This window comes from Pipistrellus hanaki, assembly GCF_964339955.1.
Source record: "Pipistrellus hanaki genome assembly, chromosome: X".
Taxonomy (NCBI): Eukaryota; Metazoa; Chordata; class Mammalia; order Chiroptera; family Vespertilionidae; genus Pipistrellus; species Pipistrellus hanaki.
In genome coordinates, this window is record NC_140524.1 from 63,913,624 (window position 1) to 63,932,910 (window position 19,287).

The 19,287-nt window shown below is 41.8% G+C and overlaps 1 protein-coding gene across 2 annotated transcripts in view; it reads left to right on the forward strand.

Annotated features, from left to right (window-relative positions):
• The first annotated feature begins 7,519 nt into the window (after positions 1 to 7,519).
• The window catches only part of DRP2 (dystrophin related protein 2), a 72,090-nt gene continuing 60,322 nt past the window's right edge, over positions 7,520 to 19,287 (forward strand). For both annotated transcript variants that reach the window (XM_084869491.1, XM_084869492.1), the window contains exon 1: positions 7,520 to 7,576. The gene's annotated coding sequence lies outside the window, so the exon portion shown is untranslated. The remainder of the gene's footprint in view (positions 7,577 to 19,287) is intronic.

Here is a 19,287-nt window from a genome sequence, read left to right on the forward strand (position 1 = left end):
CTGCTTTCTTATTTATGTCATGCACACTTTGTGAAACTCCTTCTCTCATACTGTCTCACTCATTCTCACATCCCGACTTCTCCTGAAACATCTCACCTATGTCTCTACGTCCACTTAACCTTTTCAGTTTTGCTGCATTAAATGCCCATTCATTGGAAACACTCTTTGCTAAATATACAAAATAATGTGTAAAAATACTCCTCAGATAACTTACAAAGGTTTATGATTCTTATCTTCTGCATTTTCTTAATGATGTTTTTTACTTCCCAGCCTTACCTAAAGCCTGGGAGTTCTTTGCCATGATGATGTTAGTTTACTCCAGACTTTCTCCAAATCGTCAGTTAACACATTTTTTACTTGGCTGTGTGTGTGTGTGGTGGGTTGTGGGAGGGGGCTTTCCACTTCCAAGATCATAGGAGTCAGCAACATTTCTGCTCCTTTCATGTTTTTAGTCAGCAAGAAAATGTCAGAAGCAAGGAAAAGATTGAAGATGAAAGGAAGAGAGGGAAAATTTATGAAGGTCTCATAGGAAATAGGAGAGAATGGTGTGAGATCATGAGTAGAGGTATTGACCTTAGTGAGGAAGAAAGAAAAGGACTTTACTTTGTTGGGGAAAGAGGAATAAAACTGGAAGAAATTCCGAGACAGAGAAGAATTTTGCAGAAGCACTCCCACCTTCTCAGTAAAGCAAGAAGGGAGCTTATCGGCCTAGGTAGGTGGGTGCAGGTTGGGTGTTTGAGAAGAGTAAAAACAATTTGAAGTAGTAAACATGGTCAGGGAGCCAATGAATAAGGTTGTGAAACAGCACTGGGAATTACCTACATCACCTCTGCCACCCTTGAAGACAAAAAAGCTGCTCATAGCTTATTTCTCCTTTAACAACTCAGAATGTAGTAAGTTTAGGAAGAAATGATAAAAAAGGAAGGATAATATGAGGAAGATCCACTCAGGTCAAGGGCACTGTTTCACCCTTACTACCAACTTTCCTGCTTCAGGCCCTCTTTACATGAGTACTGTAACTGCTACCTACCAGGTGGCCAAGCTTTCAGACTGTCTCCCCTACAATTCATCCTCCCATTGCACTTATCACTCTATTGTATATGTTAATTGATTGTTTCACCCCAAGTGAAACAAATTGTTGCCATTTCTGAGTCTTATCTGTGTTCTCGGAGTCTAGCACAGACCTAGCATGTAGTAGGAACTCAATAATTGTTCTTTAGAATAATATTTCTAAAATAAAAACCTGACCATGCTGCTTGCCTTCTTAAATTGAGGTAAAATTGGTATAGAAGTTTTAGGTGTGCATTGTTTTATTGTAATTTAACATCTGTATACACTACAAAGTGATCACCACCGAAAGGCTGCTTGCCTTAAAAAACAAAACTCTTGGCGGTGGGGGAGAGGGGGGAGGGAACATATATAATACTTTCAACAATAAAGATTTAACAAGCAAACAAAAATCTTAAATGATCCTCAGCATGCTATTCTAGCACCTCTTTGTATCTTCCATAACTGTATCTCTTGCTACCTTTTCCCATTTCCCACCTGTTACCCAATCTCAACTTAGCTATACCTGTCTAGTACTTGTAGTCCTTTAGCAAGCTGTGTTCTCTGACCATTGTGCTGTTGCACATACTTTCTCTCTACCTGAAATGTCCTACTTACCCCTGTCTTCCTAGCAAAGTCCTGCTCAGAGATACCAGCATGGGTCTCAACACATCCTTCTATAGGTTAACAGGGTGGAGCCACAGTCAAAGCTTGTATCCCAACCACTTTGATCTTTCTTTGCCTTCCTATGAAAAATAGTTGACGCTAGACTATGAGCTTGCCATGGTTTGTCTAGATGTCCCATGGGTGCATAGGAGTCTTCCTGGGGTTTAAATATCAGAGTAGACTTTTCTATCCAGTTGGAATGGTATGCAAAGAAATTACCTCTCCTGAAACACAACTAGAGACTCTACCAATCCCAACACTGTCCAATAAACAAAAAACAAACAACCCTCCTCCAAATACTCCACAAGGCCATCAACAGTAACAAATATACCTCCAGTGGCCTATGAAATGGCACATATTGAAAAGCCCATGGAAGCCAAGTGGATTGTATAAATGAGTTGAGGAGTACAATAGAATGTGTAGAAGCATCCACAGGCAGCAAAATCTCAGACGTATGCCAAAAGAACTTCTTCACTGATACTGCCCCTAGGGCAATGGAAGCTAAAGAGAAAATAAACAAATGGGACTACATCAAAATAAAAAGCTTTTTTACAGCAAAAGAAACCATCAACAAAACAACAAGAAAGCCCAAGGTGTGGGAGAACATATTTGCAAATAATACCACTGATAAAGGTTTAATCTCCAACATCTACAGACAGCTGATACAACTAAATAAAAGGAAGATGAATGATCCAATTAAGAAATGAGCAATGGACCTAAATAGAATATTTTCAAAAGAAGACAGAAGGAAGGCCAAAAGGCACATGAAGACATGCTCAAAGTCACTAATTATCCGAGAGATGCAAATCAAAACAACAATGCGGTACCATCTCACACCTGTCAGAATGGCCAACATCAACAAATCAACAAACGACAAGTGTTGGCGAGGTTGTGGAGAAAAAGGAACCCTCGTGCACTGCTGGTGGGAATGCAGACTGGTGCAACCACTGTGGAGAACAGTGTGGAGTTTCCTCAAAAAACTGAAAATGGAACTCCCATTTGACCCAGTAATCCCACTCCTAGGAATATGTCCCAAGAAACTAGAAACACCAATCAGAAAGGATATATGCACCCCTATGTTCATAGCAGCACAATCTACAATAGCCAGAATTTGGAAACAGCCTAGGTGCCCGTCAGCAGATGATTGGATCAAAAAACTGTGGTACATCTACACAATGGAATACTATGCTGTCATAAAAAAAGAAGGATTTCTCATCATTTGCAGCAACCTGGATGGAATTGGAGAGCATCATGCTGAGTGAAATAAGCCAATCAATGAAAGAGAAACACCACATGACCTCACTCATTTATGGATAATAAAGAACATTATAAACTGATGAACCAAAAGATAGATATAGAGACAGTAAAGCAACAAGCAGACTGTCAATTTACAGTGGGGAGGGGAGGGAGATCTGGGGGAGATAATAGATCAACCGAAGGACTTGTATACATGCATATAAGTACAACCAATGGACATAAAACTCTGGGGAGGGAGGGTATGTATGGGAGGGAGGGAGGGAGGGGGGCAAAAAAATCAATAAAATATATTAAAAAAAAAAAAGAATGTGTGGGGACTCTAGCAAATTGGAGAGCTCCACCTCATCTCAAGGTCATTAATCTTTTCCTTTATGTACTCCATTCATAGCCTTAACCACATTTTTGTGTGGAATCTGCTCACTTGGGACTCCTCAGAGAGAAAAGTCTGACCTTTAAGGTCCCTTATGTCTCTGAGCTCTAAAGAGCAGGGAGATATTTTGAATGGAGGAAATAGCTTGAGAAAAGGCACAAAGGATAGAAAAAACTATTCGGGGAATTCTTCTGCCCTAGGCACACTTGTCTTAATGACCTATGTGGGCCTGATATCTGAATAGGTCACTACTAGATGGATGCAGTATAGCACAGTGGTTAATTATGTGGACATTGCCCAGAGAGATCTAGGGTAAGTCTTGGCTCAATGTGCATTAGCTGTGTGACCTTGGGCAAGTCATTTTAACTTCACTGTGTCATCTGAAAGGAGGGTAACTAACAGAGTGATTTTAATTTGCTGTGAGGGTGTACTGAACTAATAATGTGTGCAAAACACTTCAAACAGTACCTAGCCTATAGTAAATGCTCAATAATGTTAGCCATTATTATTGTTATAATACAATAATTAAATCTTAGGTGTTGCTAGCTGATGATGTCTTAATGTTTTGCTTTTTAAAAATCCTCACCCAAGGATATGTTTATATTGATTTTTAGAGGGCAGAGAGAGAGAGAGAGAGAGAGAGAGAGAGAGAGAGAAGCATCAATCAGCTCCCTTCCTTATGCTCCCCAACCAGGGATCAAACCTGCAACCTTTTAGCACATGGATGATGCTCCAACCAACTGAGCCACCTGGCCAGGGCAGGTTAATGTTGTGTTTTTGTTGGTTTTTTTTGTCTCATATGTAGTATTCACATTTTCACAAGAGCCTTTAGTGCCTTAAGCAAACAAACAATGAATCTATCATGATGTGATGAGTGGGCGAGATTGTGGGAAGCCTTTTGTTACACCCCTCAAAACAAACTGGGTTTATTTGCATAATGATACTGTATTTTTGTATCTGCAGCCTGAATGCCTTATCTAGAGTAGGGGTGGGGAGCCTTTTTCTGCCTAGGGCCATTTGGAAATTTACAACGTCATTCGAGGACCATACAAAATTATCAACTTAAAAATTAGCCGGCACCCAGCCAGTATGGCCCAGTGGTTGAACATCAACCCAGAAACCAAGAGGTCATGGGTTTGATTCCCAGACAGGGCACATGCCCAGCGTTGTGGGCTTGATTCCCAGTAGGGGGCTTGCAGGAGCCGCCAATCAATGATGTTGTTTCTCTCTCATCGATGCTTCTATCTATTTCTCTTCCTTCCTCTCTTTCTAAAATTCAATAAAAATATATTTTTTAATTAGCCTGCTGACCTGGCTGTTTTTTCCTCAGTTGTTAGAGTGTTGGCATGCAGACTGAAGGGTCACAGGTTTGATTCAGTCAAGGGCATGTATCTGGGTTCCAGGTTCAATCCCTGGCCCTAGTCAGGGCATGTGTGGGAGGCATCCAGTCCATGTGTCTCTCTCACATAGATGTCTCTGTGTGTCTCTTCCCCTCCCTTCTATTATCTCTAAAATATCAATGGAAAAAATATCCTCTGGTGAAGATTAACAACAAAAATATTAGCCTGTTATATTTGGTCAAATATTTAATTAACTCACCCTTAATGCCTTGGCAGGGCCAGACCAAATGACTTTGCAGGCCCCATCCCTATTCTGGAGGTAGAAAGAGAAAAGTAAAGGATTATTTCAAGGCTCCTTATGATCTAGGCCCATAGTCGGCAAACTGTGGCTTGAGAACCACATGTGGCTCTTTGGCCCTTGAGTGTGTCTCTTCCACAAAATACCATGGCCTGGGCGAGTCTATTTTGAAGAAGTGGCATTAGAAGTTTAAGTTTAAACATTTGGCTCTCAAAAGAAATTTCAATCATACTGTTGATATTTGGCTCTGTTGACTAATGAGTTTGCCAACCACTGACCTAGACAGTCCAGCTGCAATCAAAGTGGGCAGCAAGTGCCCCCGCTCCCAGCTTACTCTCCTTCCTCCTTCTAGACCTAGATTCTGGTGTTGTTCGGTGTAATCTTGAGCTAATGCCAAGGGTGAGCAGTGAGTCAGGTTCCCATGTGTTCTGTGTGTGCCTGTCACAGCCATTCTGTGTCTGTGCCAGCCCAAACAATTTCTCAGAGTGTTCCTTCTGGTCTTTCTTCTAGCCAACTCCCCACTTCAAGTCATTCAAAGTCACTTGTATAGGACCCCTGGGGCTTTGGGTCTGGATAGTGTTGAGAAACCCTGAAAGCTGCCAGCATTAAGACTGAGGCTGACTCAGGGCCAGGCCTGGGTGAGGTTGGGTAGTGAGGAAATGCTCTGTTGAGGGTGTGGAGATTGAGAAGCCGGATGTGCTTTCAAAAGGCCCTTCACAAATCAAAGGCCCTTTCTGCGACTGCATGGGACCTCACTTTGGCCAGGCAGGAGGGGTCACTCATGCATCTCTGAAAGCCAAGCTGGGAGAAGGGGTAGTTGGTTCCCATATGGTTTGTTTTTTAAGAAATCAGGCCCGGTCGCTAACCTTTTACTGAAACCTGTAGCTAAAGTTTTAAAATTTCCTCTCCAAAGGAAACACACACACACACACACACACACTCACACACACACACACACACACATGCAAATATACTACTTATTACCTGGCTGAGAGTTTCCAATAATAGTACTACTACTACTTCTAGTAATATTATTATTAATAATAATACTCGCCGAAATGGTTTGGCTCAGTGGTAGAGCGTCGGTCTGCGGACTGAAAGGTCCCAGGTTCGATTCCGGTCAGGGGCATGTATAATACATTGGTTGCGGGCACATCCTCAGTAGGGGGTGTGCAAGAGGCAGCTGGTCGATGTTTCTCTCTCATCGATGTTTCTAGCTCTCTATCCCTCTCTCCTCCTCTCTGTAAAAAAAAAAATCAATAAAATATATTTAAAAAAAATAAATAATACTCATCCTTACAGATACTTTGTAAATACTAATCCGAGGTTCTTAGGGCTGGGAAGTATTTTCTGTTCTAAATCCCAGTGCCGTCAGAATTTATAGACTTTTTAGAGACAAATTAATAAAGTTAAGTAACCAAATCCCATAGCAATCTGTTTCTCTCTCATATATACACTCTGTTCTTGGAAAGAATTCTCTTATCCTTTGCCCTGACCTGGAGCTTCTAGGGCTTCAAATATATGTATGTTTGTGTAGGAGGATGGAGATGGGAGCTTTTTGACTGCTATCTGCCCATCCATCCATCCATCCATCCATCCATTCAATTTATTAATCCCATAAATATTTACTAGGTAACCTACTGTGCTCTGTAAAGGGATATAATCCCCTCCATCCTTTTAGTGGCTTCACCCATGTCTTTCAGGAAGTTTGGAGCTCCTACTTTCTTCTCTCTAACAGGGTAATAGTGAAAAGAATAAGGGCTAGTATGAACAGAAGGAGAAAGAGTAAGTGGGGTAATTGTTGAAGGAAAGCATGGAGGAGTTGCATTTTCTCAAATCATTAAGGTCCATTTTGTTTCTCTCATTGTTTAGGCTTTTTTTTTTTTACATGTAGCTCTAAGAGGGGGCAAGAACGTAATTTAGGGGTGACTGGCAGAGCCCTGGGCCCAAGACTGCACCTTGGGTACCAGGGCTGACTCTAGGACAGGATGTTTTAACCTCCAACATAAACTAACTTTTGGACTGGCTACTGAAGGGCCTTGCCAGCAGCTGGCTCTGAAGTTGGCTTTGGCTCTGAACTAGATCTGTGGAAGTTGGGGCCCAGGCTCCTCACTCAGCAGCTTGCATTGATCTCCAGGCCTCTTTTGTCTCCCCCTCCCCCCCACTCCTCCTCCTCCTCCTCCTCCTTCTCAGTGAAAGCCTCTCCCCCTCTCCCTGGCTGCCTCTCAGCCTCTTCCGCTTTCCTCCTCTGCTCCTAATGAATTAGAATTTCTGAGCGCCGCCAAGGCTCTGGGAGTATGACAATACTGTCCTTGCTCTTTCTGCATTTGTCCAGTCAAGGGTATCTTAGCCGGAGGTTGGACTGATGCTGTTAGTCCCAGTGAGATGATTGCATAGCAACACAGAGCAGCTCCGAGAGGGGAGGAGGAGAAGGAGAAGAAGGGCAGGGAGGTGGGAGAGACAGAGGGAGAGTGTGCATACAGCAGCTGTCAGCATCCCTGTCTCAGGGACTTCTTTGCTGATTCACAGAGGCAGTCCAGCCCCGGGCCTCCTAGCTCCCAGTTACCGCCTGATCCTCAGACCTGACGGACTCAGAAGGTAGGCCACAGAGAAATTATTTTTAAGCCTCACCCTTTTTCTTCTAGCTGAGGGGAAAAGACTGAGGGAGGGGAAGCTCCAGAGGTGGTGTGTGTGTGTGTGTGTGTGTGTGTGTGTGTGTGTGTGTGTGTGTACATGCACGCATGCAGACACACACAACAGAGAGAGAGAGAGAGAGAGAGAGAGAGAGAGAGAGAGAGAGAGAGAGAGAGAGGCCTGCCTGCTGCCTGTGTGTGCCTTTAGGGAAAAACTTGCATTAAAACATATCACAATGAAGTGGCTACTGCTTGGATTTATAGAGGGGGAAAAGATGCCTAGGAATAGAATCTCAAGCCAATTTGAGAAACTAATGAATTAAAAGAAGGTCCAAGAGGAGGGGGGGTATTATTTATTTGTTTGCTTGATCTCAATGACATGCTTTTTGTCCATGGATGGAAGGACAAAAATCCACGGGTTTGGATTTCCTGGTGGGAGGGAAGGGGTGTGGAAAGCATTGGCTGAAAAGAGAGAATAGAAGAAATGTGGGAACTTGCAGTGGGTTCCCTGAACAAATGAGTGTCTTGTCCACAGACAGGACACTGGAGTGCCTCCGTGGAGTAAACTGGACTCTGACCTAGGCTCCTGGGGCAGAAGGCACATCCTCATCTCCGCATTTACATAATCTGTCTTCCCTATTGCATTTTCCCCTTGCTCTTCCCTTGGTTTTCTTTCTACCCTTTCTAATCAGGAAACGCCTGTCTACTCTTGGGAGCACAGCTTGGAGTGCTTTGAAATCAGGCTTACCTTTCCTGAAGTCAAGAACCCCGCTTCTTTTGCTTTCCTTACCCTTCTCAGGCAGCAGGCCCAATGTCCCAGCCTGGTAAGTTGACTTGAGACTGTGGGGAGTTAAAGCTTACCCTGTCTTTAGTAAGCAGGTGAAGCCAGGCTGCCCAGGTGTTGGGTCCAAGCAGGTTGCTGGGCTGGGATGGAGTGAAGTAGAGAAGGAGGGATAGCAGCAGTGACAGCTGCCTGCTTCTGCTTGTGAGTATGGTATATGCTGTCTGGGAAAGAACATACTTTTCTCTTATGTTTTCTTTTTGATTGTTCAAAAGAACAAATGTCTTTAATAAGCCCTATATCTAGTTCACCTTAGCTCCCGACTTTTCCAAAGGAATCCTTGTTTCTAGATGAAAGGCCCTCAGGTAAATCCCCTTGGGAGCCCTGTGGGGATGCAGGACCTCAGGAGATTTTACCTCTGGGATCCGGGTGGGAGCTGGTTCCAGACAACCTTGGGCCTTTCAGAAACATCCCTTCCCCCTCCTGAAAAGGCCATGCTACTAGTGGAAGTGATAAGTGTCCTGACCCTGAAAGAAGACTGAGCCCCTCTTTTCCTGGGTAGGCCAGCCTCCATCCTATAGTCCTGCTTCCTGCAAAGTATTGCTGGGGGATGAAGGCACATGGGAAAGACTCTCTGAGCTCTGGGCCAGAGGCCCTTTAGCTCCGCAGTCACCCAAAAGGAGGGAAGCGTCATTTGAAGCAGCGATCTTAGCAAAGACCCAAGAACCAAATACAGAGAACACATCTGGGTTGCAGAATTTTGAACCATAGATACACAGAAGTTTCTCATGTTAAATCTGCCACAGTGACAGATAGGGTGTCTACTAACAAAACCCAAGAGATAGCCTTCTAAACTGGCCATGGACACTCACGCCAAGGAAACCCACACCGCACAAATTACAGTATGAAACCGCATTCCTCCTTCACCAAGGGTTCTAAACACACAGCAGCAACTAAAATAGCAAACGAGATACATCCTCCCAGGACAGCATTTATCAAACCGATATTCCACAGAACATGGTTCTGAGAGAATGTTAATAGATTCCATTTTAAAATAAGGAGTGGTGGTGGTGGTGGTGGTGGGTGCATTCTGTGCTCCAATACTTTTTTGAAAATGCTTTAAAACAGAATTTTCCTCTTGGATACTTACAATGCATATAAGCATATTAAAGGTTTTGAGGACTTGGACATGGACAATAGTGTGGTGATTGTGGGGCAGGGGTGGAGATGGAAGAGGGCATAGAGTTGATAAATGATGATGGAAAAAATAAAATAAAATAAAAATGACTCCTAAAGGGTCAAAAAGTAAAAAGGCTGAGGAAGACTGCTCTAGTTGCATTCAAAGGCACCAATTTAAGGTAACTATTTGTAACTTCTCAGGCTGATACCTAGTTGCAAAGTTGTCAATAATGTTTTAGTAACACAATTATTATTATTATTATTATTATTATTATTGGGTTGTTGTTTTACATTCTTTATGTGGTGCCTATTCATCTAGGTTGGCCTTTACTGTTTAGCTGTGATAATAGTAGTTCAAATTATCTTTCTGTAAATTTGTGTAATTATAATTGATTTCAGAAATCTCAATTTGTTACTTAAATATCTATAACTTAATTTAAAGCTCATTTTAGAACAAAAGATAACAAAGCATGTAATATTGTACATATAAAAATAAATAAATGTTCTGATGACTGTTATAAATAAATCTGTTTAATTTTGTTTAACTCAGTATAGAGAAGGCCTTCAGGTAAATTGGCTTTTAAAGGGCCCTGATTTGCAGGACTTAATCCCAAACTGATTTGACCAGGGAACACTTTTCTACATGGGAAACACTTTAACATCTTCCAGACACAGTTTTTGGAATAGCTACTCAAAAATAAAATAAAATAAAATAAAATAAATAAAAAGCTGGAAGAAATTGTCACACAAGGGGGGGGGGAACCTCTTTAGATAATCTAGTCCAAACTGCATTTTTAAATGTGAAAAAGATTAAGAGTTTAATGAAATTGTTCTCTTTCCCAAAGCTGCTGAGTATCTGAGAGAGTGAATCCTTATCTTCTGATTGTCAGTCCACTGTGCCCAACTGCTGCTTCTCTTGCAGATTCCCTCCCATGAAACTAGTCCCAGGAAAATGAGGCAAGTTTAAGGAAAAATACCATCATTTTGAGAACAGCATTTATATTTTATACATTTCTTTTAGTATTTTGTTATTCCTGAAAACAATTACTTTTCCTTTCAGTATGGAATTTGTTGCATCTTTTATTTATTCTTTTATTGTTTAAGTATTACATATAGTAGTACATCTATCTCCTTTTTTTCCTCACTGACCTTCTCCCAGCCTCCCCTACTCCCTATCACAAAGAACTTCCCTCCCCCAGTATCTGTGTCCAATGGTTGTGCTTAAATGCATGTATACAAGTCCTTCGGTTGATCTCTTTCCCCTGCTCCCTAACACTCCCCAGCCTTCCCGATGTAATTTGACAGTCTGTTCGGTGCTTTACTGCCTCTATATCTATCTTTTTGTTCATCAGGTTATAATGTTCTTTATTATCCATAAATGAGTGAGATCATGTGGTATTTTTCTTTCATTTCCTGGCTTATTTCACTTAGCATAATGCTCTCCAATTCCATCCATGCTGCTGCAAATGGTAAGAATTCCTTCTTTTTTATAGCAACATAGTATTCCATTGTGTAGATGTACCATAGTTTTCTGATCCACTCATCTGCTGATGGGCATTTAGGCTGTTTCCAAATCTTAGCTATTGTGAATTGTGCTGCTATGAACATAGGGGTGCACATATCCTTTCTGATTGGTGTTTCTGTTTTCCTAGGATATATTCCTGGAAGTGGTATTACTCGGTCAAATGGGAGTTTCATTTTTAGTTTTTTGAGGAAACTCCATACTGTTCTCCACAGTGGCTGCACCAGTCTGTATTCCCACCAGCAGTGCACGAGGGTTCCTTTTTCTCTGCATCCTCGCCAACACTTTTTTGTTGATTTGTTGATGATAGCCATTCTGACAGGTGTGAGATGGTACCGCATTGTCGTTTTGATTTGCATCTCTGGGATAATTAGTGACTTTGAGCATGTTTTTGTGTGTCTCTTGGCCTTCCTTCTGTCTTCTTTTGAAAAGTATCTATTTAAGTCCATTGCCCTTTTTTTTATTGGATAATTTATCTTCCTTTATTAAATTGTATGAGTTTCCTGTAATTGTTGGAGATTAAACATGTATCAGTGATAACATTTGCAAATATGTTCTTCGATACAGTGCGCTTTCTTATTGTTTTGTTGATGGTTTCTTTTGCTGTGAAAAAGCTTTTTGTTTTTATTTAGTCCCATTTGTTTATTTTCTCTTTAGCTTCCATTGCCCTAGGAGCTGTATCAGTGAAGAAATTGCTTTGGCATGTGTCTGAGATTTCTCTGCCTGTGGATTCCTCTAATATTTTTATGGTTTCCTATCTTATGTTTAAGTCCTGTATTCATTTTAAGTTTATTTTTGTGTAAGGTGTAAGTTGGTGGTCTAGTTTCATGTTTTTGCATGTATCTGTCCAATTTTCCCAACACCATTTATTGAAGAGACTGCCATGATTCCATTGTATGTTCATGCCTCCTTTGTCAAATATTAATTGAGTATAGTGGTTCGGATTGATATCTGGGTTCTCTATTGTATTCCATTGGTCTTTATATCTGTTCTTGTGCCAGTACCAGTCTGTTTTGAGAACAGTTGCTTTGTAATACAGCTTGAAATCTGGTATTGAGATCCCACCTAATTTTTTTATTCTTTCTCATGATTGCTGGCTATTCGGGGTCTTTTTTTATTACAGATGAATTTTTGGAGAGTTCTTTCTGTCTGTGAAATATGCCATTGGTATTTTAATGGGGAGTGCATTGAATTTATAGAATGTGTTAAGTAGTATGGACATTTTAATGATGTTGATTCTACCAATCTATTGTATGAACACGGTATGTTTTTCCATCTGTTTATGTCTTCCTCTATCTCTTTTTTCAGTGTCCTGTAGTTTTCCGCATATAGGTCTTTTACCTCCTTAGTTAAGTTTATTCTCAGATATCTTAATTTTTTTTGTGCGATGGTAAATGAGATGGCTTCTTTAGTCTCTTTCTGTAAGTTCATTATTGGTGTATAGAAATGCCATAGATGTCTTGGTGTTAATTTTGTATCCTGCTACATGCCAAATTCATTTATTAAGTCCAATTGTTTTTGATGGAGCCTTTAGGGTTTTTTATGTACAATATCATGTCCTCTGTGAATAAGGACAGTTTTACATCTTCTTTTCCCATTTGGATGCCTTTTATTTCTTCTTCTTGTCTAATTGCAATGGCTAATACTTCCAGTATTATTTCAAACAGGAGTGGTGAGAGTAGGTATCCCTGTCTAATTACTGTTCTTAGAGGAAATGGTTTTAGTTATTGCCCATTGAGTATGATGTGGCTATGGGTTTGTCATATAAGGCTTTTGTTATGTTGAGGTATGATCCTTCTATTACCACATTGCTGAGTGTTTTTATTAAGAAAGGGTATTGAATTTTGTCAAATGCTTTTTCTGCATCAATGGATATGACTATGTGGTTTTTATCTCTCAATTTGTTTATGTGATGTATCACATTTATTGATTTGCAGATATGGTACCATCCTTGCATTCCTGGGATAAATCCTACTTGGTCATGGTGTATAATCTTTCTGATGTGCTGCTGGATCCAATTTGCTAGAATTTTGTTGAGGATTTTTGCATCTATGTTCATGAGGGATATTGGCCTATAATTCTATTTTATCATGTTGTCTTTATCTGGTTTTGGTATTAGGGTGCTGCTGGCTTCATAGAAGGAGCTTGGAAGTGTTCCTTCCTCCTGAATGTTTTGGAATAGTCTGAGGATGATAGGTTTCAGTTATTCCTTGAATGTTTGGTAAAACTCCCCTGTGAAGCCATCTGGCCCCGGGTTTTGTTTGCTGGAAGCTTTTTGATGACTGCTCAATTTCTTCCATAGTTATTGGCCTGTTGAGCTGTTTAGATTCTTCCTGAATGAGTTTTGGAAGGTTGTATTTTTCTAGGAATATGTCCATTTCCTCCAGGTTGTCCAGTTTGTTGGAACAGAGTAGTTCGTAGTATTTTTTAACAATCCTTTGTATTTGGTGGGATCTCTTATTATTTCACCTCTTTCATTTCTGATTTTGTTTATTTGGGTCCTCTCTCTTTGATTCTTGGTGAGCATGGCTAGAGGTTCATCAATCTAGTTTATCCCTTCAAAGAACCAGTTCTTGGTTTTGTTGATCTTTTGTATTGTGTCTTTGGTCTCTGTTTCGTTTATCTTCACTCTGATCTTTATCATTTCCTTCCTTCTGCCAACTATGGGCTTTTTTTGTTTCTAACTCTTTTAGTTGTAGGGTTAGGTAGTTTACTACCCAATTTATGTTTCTCTCTCACCTCTCTCTCTCTCTCTCTCTCTCTCTCTCTCTCTCTCTCTCTCTCTCTCTCTTTCTCTCTTGCCCTTCTTTCCCCCTCTCTAAAAAAATCAATAAAATTAGAAATCATATTACACACCAAAGAGAAAAAAATGATATAATTAATGTAAAAATCCCATAGAAAGGGGAAACGATACTCTATATTTTTCTCTTAGGATACAAATACATAGCCATATCTATAAGAAAATATTGTAAATGATATATACAAAACTGATAAAATAGATTTGATCTGAAAGAATTGGAGCAATAAGGTGATTGTAGCAAATTTTAGTATTAGACTAATATTACAATATTTATCAAGTGAGGCAAGGGAAAACAGAAGCAAAAATAAACAAAAACAAAGCAAACAAAACAAATAAAAATAAGCAAAACAATCTCACAAAAAAAGCATAAATAATGATATAGTCAACATTCAAGCAAACAACAACATAAGGAGAGAGAGAAAAACAATTTTTTGGATAGGTAAGACAGAGAAGAGAGAAGTGTGAATGCACTTGGAGCAGGGGATTGGAAATTAGATATATAAATAGGGTGAAATTTTAACAGGGGTAAACAGAAAGAATAGGGAAAATCTAAAGCAGGAAAAGGGTAAGAGAAACAGGACACCAAAAGAGGAAAAGTTAGGAAGAGAGTGATGGCATAAAGGTAGAGTTGAACTAGAGTAAAAGGATGCAAAAGGAAAGATGAAAATAGAATGTAGAGCACTAATCCCAAAGTAAAATAAAGAGAAAATAAAATGACTTAAGAAAAGGTAAAATAGTAGTAGTAATAATACTGATTGAAGATAAAAATGTAATAATTAAAAATGTAAAATCAACTGAGGAAAAAAGAAAAAATTAGTTTCTTAAGTAAAAGATGAAAATAAAAACTAAAAAAATAAAATAAAATGTGCAGTAGTGAAGGTCATTCTCTTCCTCTATTGTTGTTTGGCAGGCCTCTTCCCCAGTCAGGACAGTGTTGCAGATCCCTGCATTCCACTGCTCCTCAGTGTTGTAAGCCATTCCTGATTTTTAAGCAGGCGGTGTCTTAATTTCTCTTTTCCTTCATTTTTAATTACACAAGAGTCAATTTGTGATTCAGCCTCTGGATGGCAGTGTTTCTGGATTGACTTCCGGATCTATATATGACCTCTCTAGCCTGTGTTTAGATCCTGCTTTCCCTGTGGCACTCAATACCGGTTTTGGAGAGTGGGCTGCCTCAGAGCTGGCTCTCCGATGGTCATTTCCCACTCTGATCCCCAGGTTCCAGAAAAACAACTTTCCCCTGCAGTCTCCTAGGGTGTCCCCAACTGGGTGATCCTATGTATTGGGCTTAGTAATCAGAGGCAAAGATTTGAAGAGGAAAAAGCACAAGTGTGTGAACAATGGGGCTCTAGGCAAATCTGCGCAGTCATCCTTTCCCCCTTGGGTCTAAACAGCCGGCACACTTTAAAGATTTTTAGGCTTTCCTTTTGTGTCAGAACAAATTGGTTGCTTTTTAGAGATCCCTTCTGCTAGTAGCTCTGAGGACCCCATTTCACATTCATGGATCACGCCAGCCCCAACAGCCACGGGTTTTTCTAGGCACAGATTTTCCACAGTCCTCCAGCTCCCACAGTACATGCATTTTTCTCTCCCACTGGGACCAGAGACCTCACCTTATCCCAGGCAAAACCTGACCTTTCCATGGTGGAGTGTAGAGCTCCTCTGAATCCACATGTTTGTGCCAAGTGGGGACCGGTATTCTGGGGCTCCCAACTATTCAGTGGTTGCTGCAGTTATAACTTTTCAAGCTTCCATTAAGATCCACTTTCCCCTTCAGGATGGCACAGTCTCCGCATTGAGCCAGTCATTCTGAGAGGGAACCCAGCAGCAGTAGGATCTGCCTGGTCAGGGGAACCCAGTCCAGCAGTCCCCCACCTTCTCCTGGAGTTTAGCTGTCCTTTAACTCACCAACAAATATTCCCTGTGTGACCCTCAGCTGTTCTTTCTGCTCCAGGACAAGGCTTGGGACCCGTCTGTCTATTCCACTGCCATTTTTCTATTCTCTCCCACGTCTTTATTTCTTATGCTCCTTTATTTGTGTTTACAAAATAGTCAATTTGTGACTCAACCCCTTGGTGTCAGTGTTTCTGGATTGACCTCTGGGTCTATAGGTCCTCTCTAGCTAGTGTTTAGATTTTTTCCCCCTGTGGCACTTAATACTGATTTGGGGGAACGGGCTTCCCCAGAGCTTGTTCTCTGATGGTTATTCCCTGCTCTGATCCCCAAGTTCCACAAAAACAACTGTCTCCTGCAGTCTCTTAGAGTGTCCCCAATTGGGTGATCCTATGTATTGGGTGTAGTAATCAAAAGCAAGGATTTAAAGAAAAGAAAGAGAGAGAGAGAGAGAGAGAGAGAAAGAGAGAGAGAGAGAGAAAGAGAGTCAGAGTAAATGTTTGAACTCCGCTGCTGCAGCTCAAGTCTATGTAGTCTTTTTTCCCCTTTGGTCTAAGTAGTCAGAACACTTTAAAAATTTTTTAGGCTGTACTTTTGTGCCCAGCTCAGCTATGGGTTACTTTTTAGTGTTCCCTTCTGTAAGCAGCTCCGCAAATCCCATTCCACATTTGTGGATCACGCTAGCCCCAATGGCTGCGGATTTTTCTGGGCACAGACTTTCCCAGGTCCTCGCCGTGTGCATTTCTCTCTCCTGCTCAGAACACAGATCTCACCTTATCATAGGCAAAATCTGACCTTTCTGTGAGTAGGCACAGAGCTCCTCCTAATACACATGCTCGTGCCACTTGGGGACCGATGTTCTCAGTTTCACAGCTGTTTGCTGGGTGCTGTAGTTGTAGATTCCCAGGATTTTCAGGCTTCTGATAATATCCACTATCCCCTTCAAGATGGTACAGTCTCCATGTCAGAGCCGGTTGCTACAGGAGGGATCCCAGCAACAGTGGAAGCTGCCCGGTCAGGGGAACCCCATCTGGCAGTCCCCCACAATCCCCTGGAGTATAACTGCCCCTCAACTCACCAACAAACAATCCCCATGCGACCACACACTCTCCCTTTGTTCTCTCACTCACACACTATCTTGCAGCCTGACTTCCCATCGGCAGATATCTTCCCTCCCCTCTGTTGTATCTTTTAAATAATGTGTTATGAAAATATTTATACATTCAAAGAGATATCCTGTATAATAAAGAGGCAATATGCAAATTGACCATCACTCCAACACACAAGATGGCTGCCCCCATGTGGACACAAGATGGCCACCACAAGATGGCCATCAGGGGAGGGCAGTTGTGGGCAATCAGGCCAGGAAGGGAGGGAAGTTGGGAGGGACCAGGCCTGCAGGGGAGGGCAGTTAGGGGTTACCAGGCCAGCAGGGGAGGGCAATAAGGAGGGACCAGGCCTGCAGGAGAGGATAGTTTTGGGGGGACTCAGGCCTGCAGGGAAGGGCAGTTGGGGGTTACCAGGCGTGCAGGGGAGAACAGTTAGGGGTGACCTGGTTGGCAGGGTAGGGCAATTAGGGGTGACCAGATTGGCAGGGGAGGTAAGTTAGGGGCAATTAGGCTGGCAGGAGAGGGCAGTTAGGGGAGACCAGGCTGGCAAGGGAAGACAGTTAGGGGTGAGCATACTGGCATGGGAGGGTAGTTAGGGTCAATTGGGCTGGCAGGGGAGCAGTTAGGTGTCAATCAGGCTGGTAGGGGAGTGGTTAGGGGGTGATCAGTCTGGCAGGCAGAAGCAGTTAGGGGTAATCAGACAGGCAGGCAGGTGAGCAGTTGGGAGCCAGCAGTCCTGGATTGTGAGAGGGATGTCTGACTGCCCATTTAGGCCTTATCCCACCCGACAGTCAGACATCCATCAATGGATCCCTGATTGGAGAGGGTGCAGGCTGGGCTGAGGAACACACACACACCCTCGCATGAATTTTGTGCACTAAGCGTCTAGTGCTATATAATAACAGCCTAATATGCATATTATCTCCTCGGGCTGTCATTCTACCAGTGTTTTGATCGCTCACTATGATGTACACTGACCACCATGGGGTTGGCACAAAACATGGTGGGTGTCAGTGACGCAGCTCTGGCAGCAGGCATCAATGAGCCCCAATGAGAACCGGACTGTAGCAGGACGGTGGAGCAGGTGAGCAGGTGGTTCCAGGGCAAGGCGGATGCAAGCAGGGGCCAGATCACCCCACCAATCGCCTCATAGATGGCAACCAGTGGTCGCAGGGATGGGGCCGCCACCTAGCTCTCAGGTGCTGAGGGAGCCAGGCAGGGGGCCTAGGCCCAGATCAATCACCCTGCAGGTGGGATTGTGGAGCAGGTGAGGGGGTGGCACCAGAACAATGTGGGTGGCCAGGCAGTGCTGTAGGTCTGTGAGGTTGGGGGCGTGAGCTGGGGCTGTGAGCCTAGGGGTGTGAGTTGGGGCCTGATCTCTGCAGGCCACCCTGAGGGACCCCACCTGTGCATGAATTCATGCACTGGGCCTCTAGTAAAGAATACTGTAATGAAAATCAGGTTACCAACAATTCAGCTTCAGGAAAAAAAACATTACCAGTTAAGATGAAACCCTATCTATCCTTCTATAATTAGAGCTCTCTCCTTCCCTCCCTCTCTCCAAAGTCACCCTTCTCCTGGATTTGGTGTTTATTATTCTCATGCATTTATTTAATCTTTTATTACATATGACTGTCTTTTAACAGCATACACCACTGCTTTATATGTCTTAAAAATTTATATCGATGGTCTGAATTCTTCTCCAATTTCTTTTCTATTCTGTGCTGAATTTGTGAAATTTAACCATGTTGTGCCATGTGGCTCTAGTTCATTTTTTTTTCTTTTCTTTTCTTTTTCTTTTTTTTACTATTGTATAACATTCCATTTAATGAATATGCCATGATTTATCTATTCTACTGTTTATGGACAATTAGGCCATTTCCAGTTTTTGGCTCACAGTTAGGGCTTACTATAATTATTCTTGTTTAGATATTCTTATGTGACTGTTGCTATTTGGTTTGTATCTAGGAGGGAATTGTCCCACCACAGGGTCTGAAAATCTTCACCTTTGGGAGATATCATCAAATTGCTCTCCCAAATGGTTTACTAACTTACACTGTATAAAGGTTTCAGATGTAGTTCATTAATTGACTCTTAGAATAAAATTGGAGGGAAAGGAGAAAGTATGGAAAGCATTGGCTTAAAAGGGAGGAGAGAGGAAACGTGGGAACTTGCAGCAGGTTCTGATGTAGTGCATTAATTGGCTCTTAGAATAAAAATCTCCCCAAGGGATATGTTTCTGAGTTTGTCACTGGAAAATAAATTTTATATCTCAAAATTGCTTGACAGCTAATAACTTCTCAGGAACACATTTCATTGTTTCTATTTGTAAATGAGATAATTTCTAAGATCCTTCCAGTTTGACAATCTGAGTTTCCATGATTTATTCATT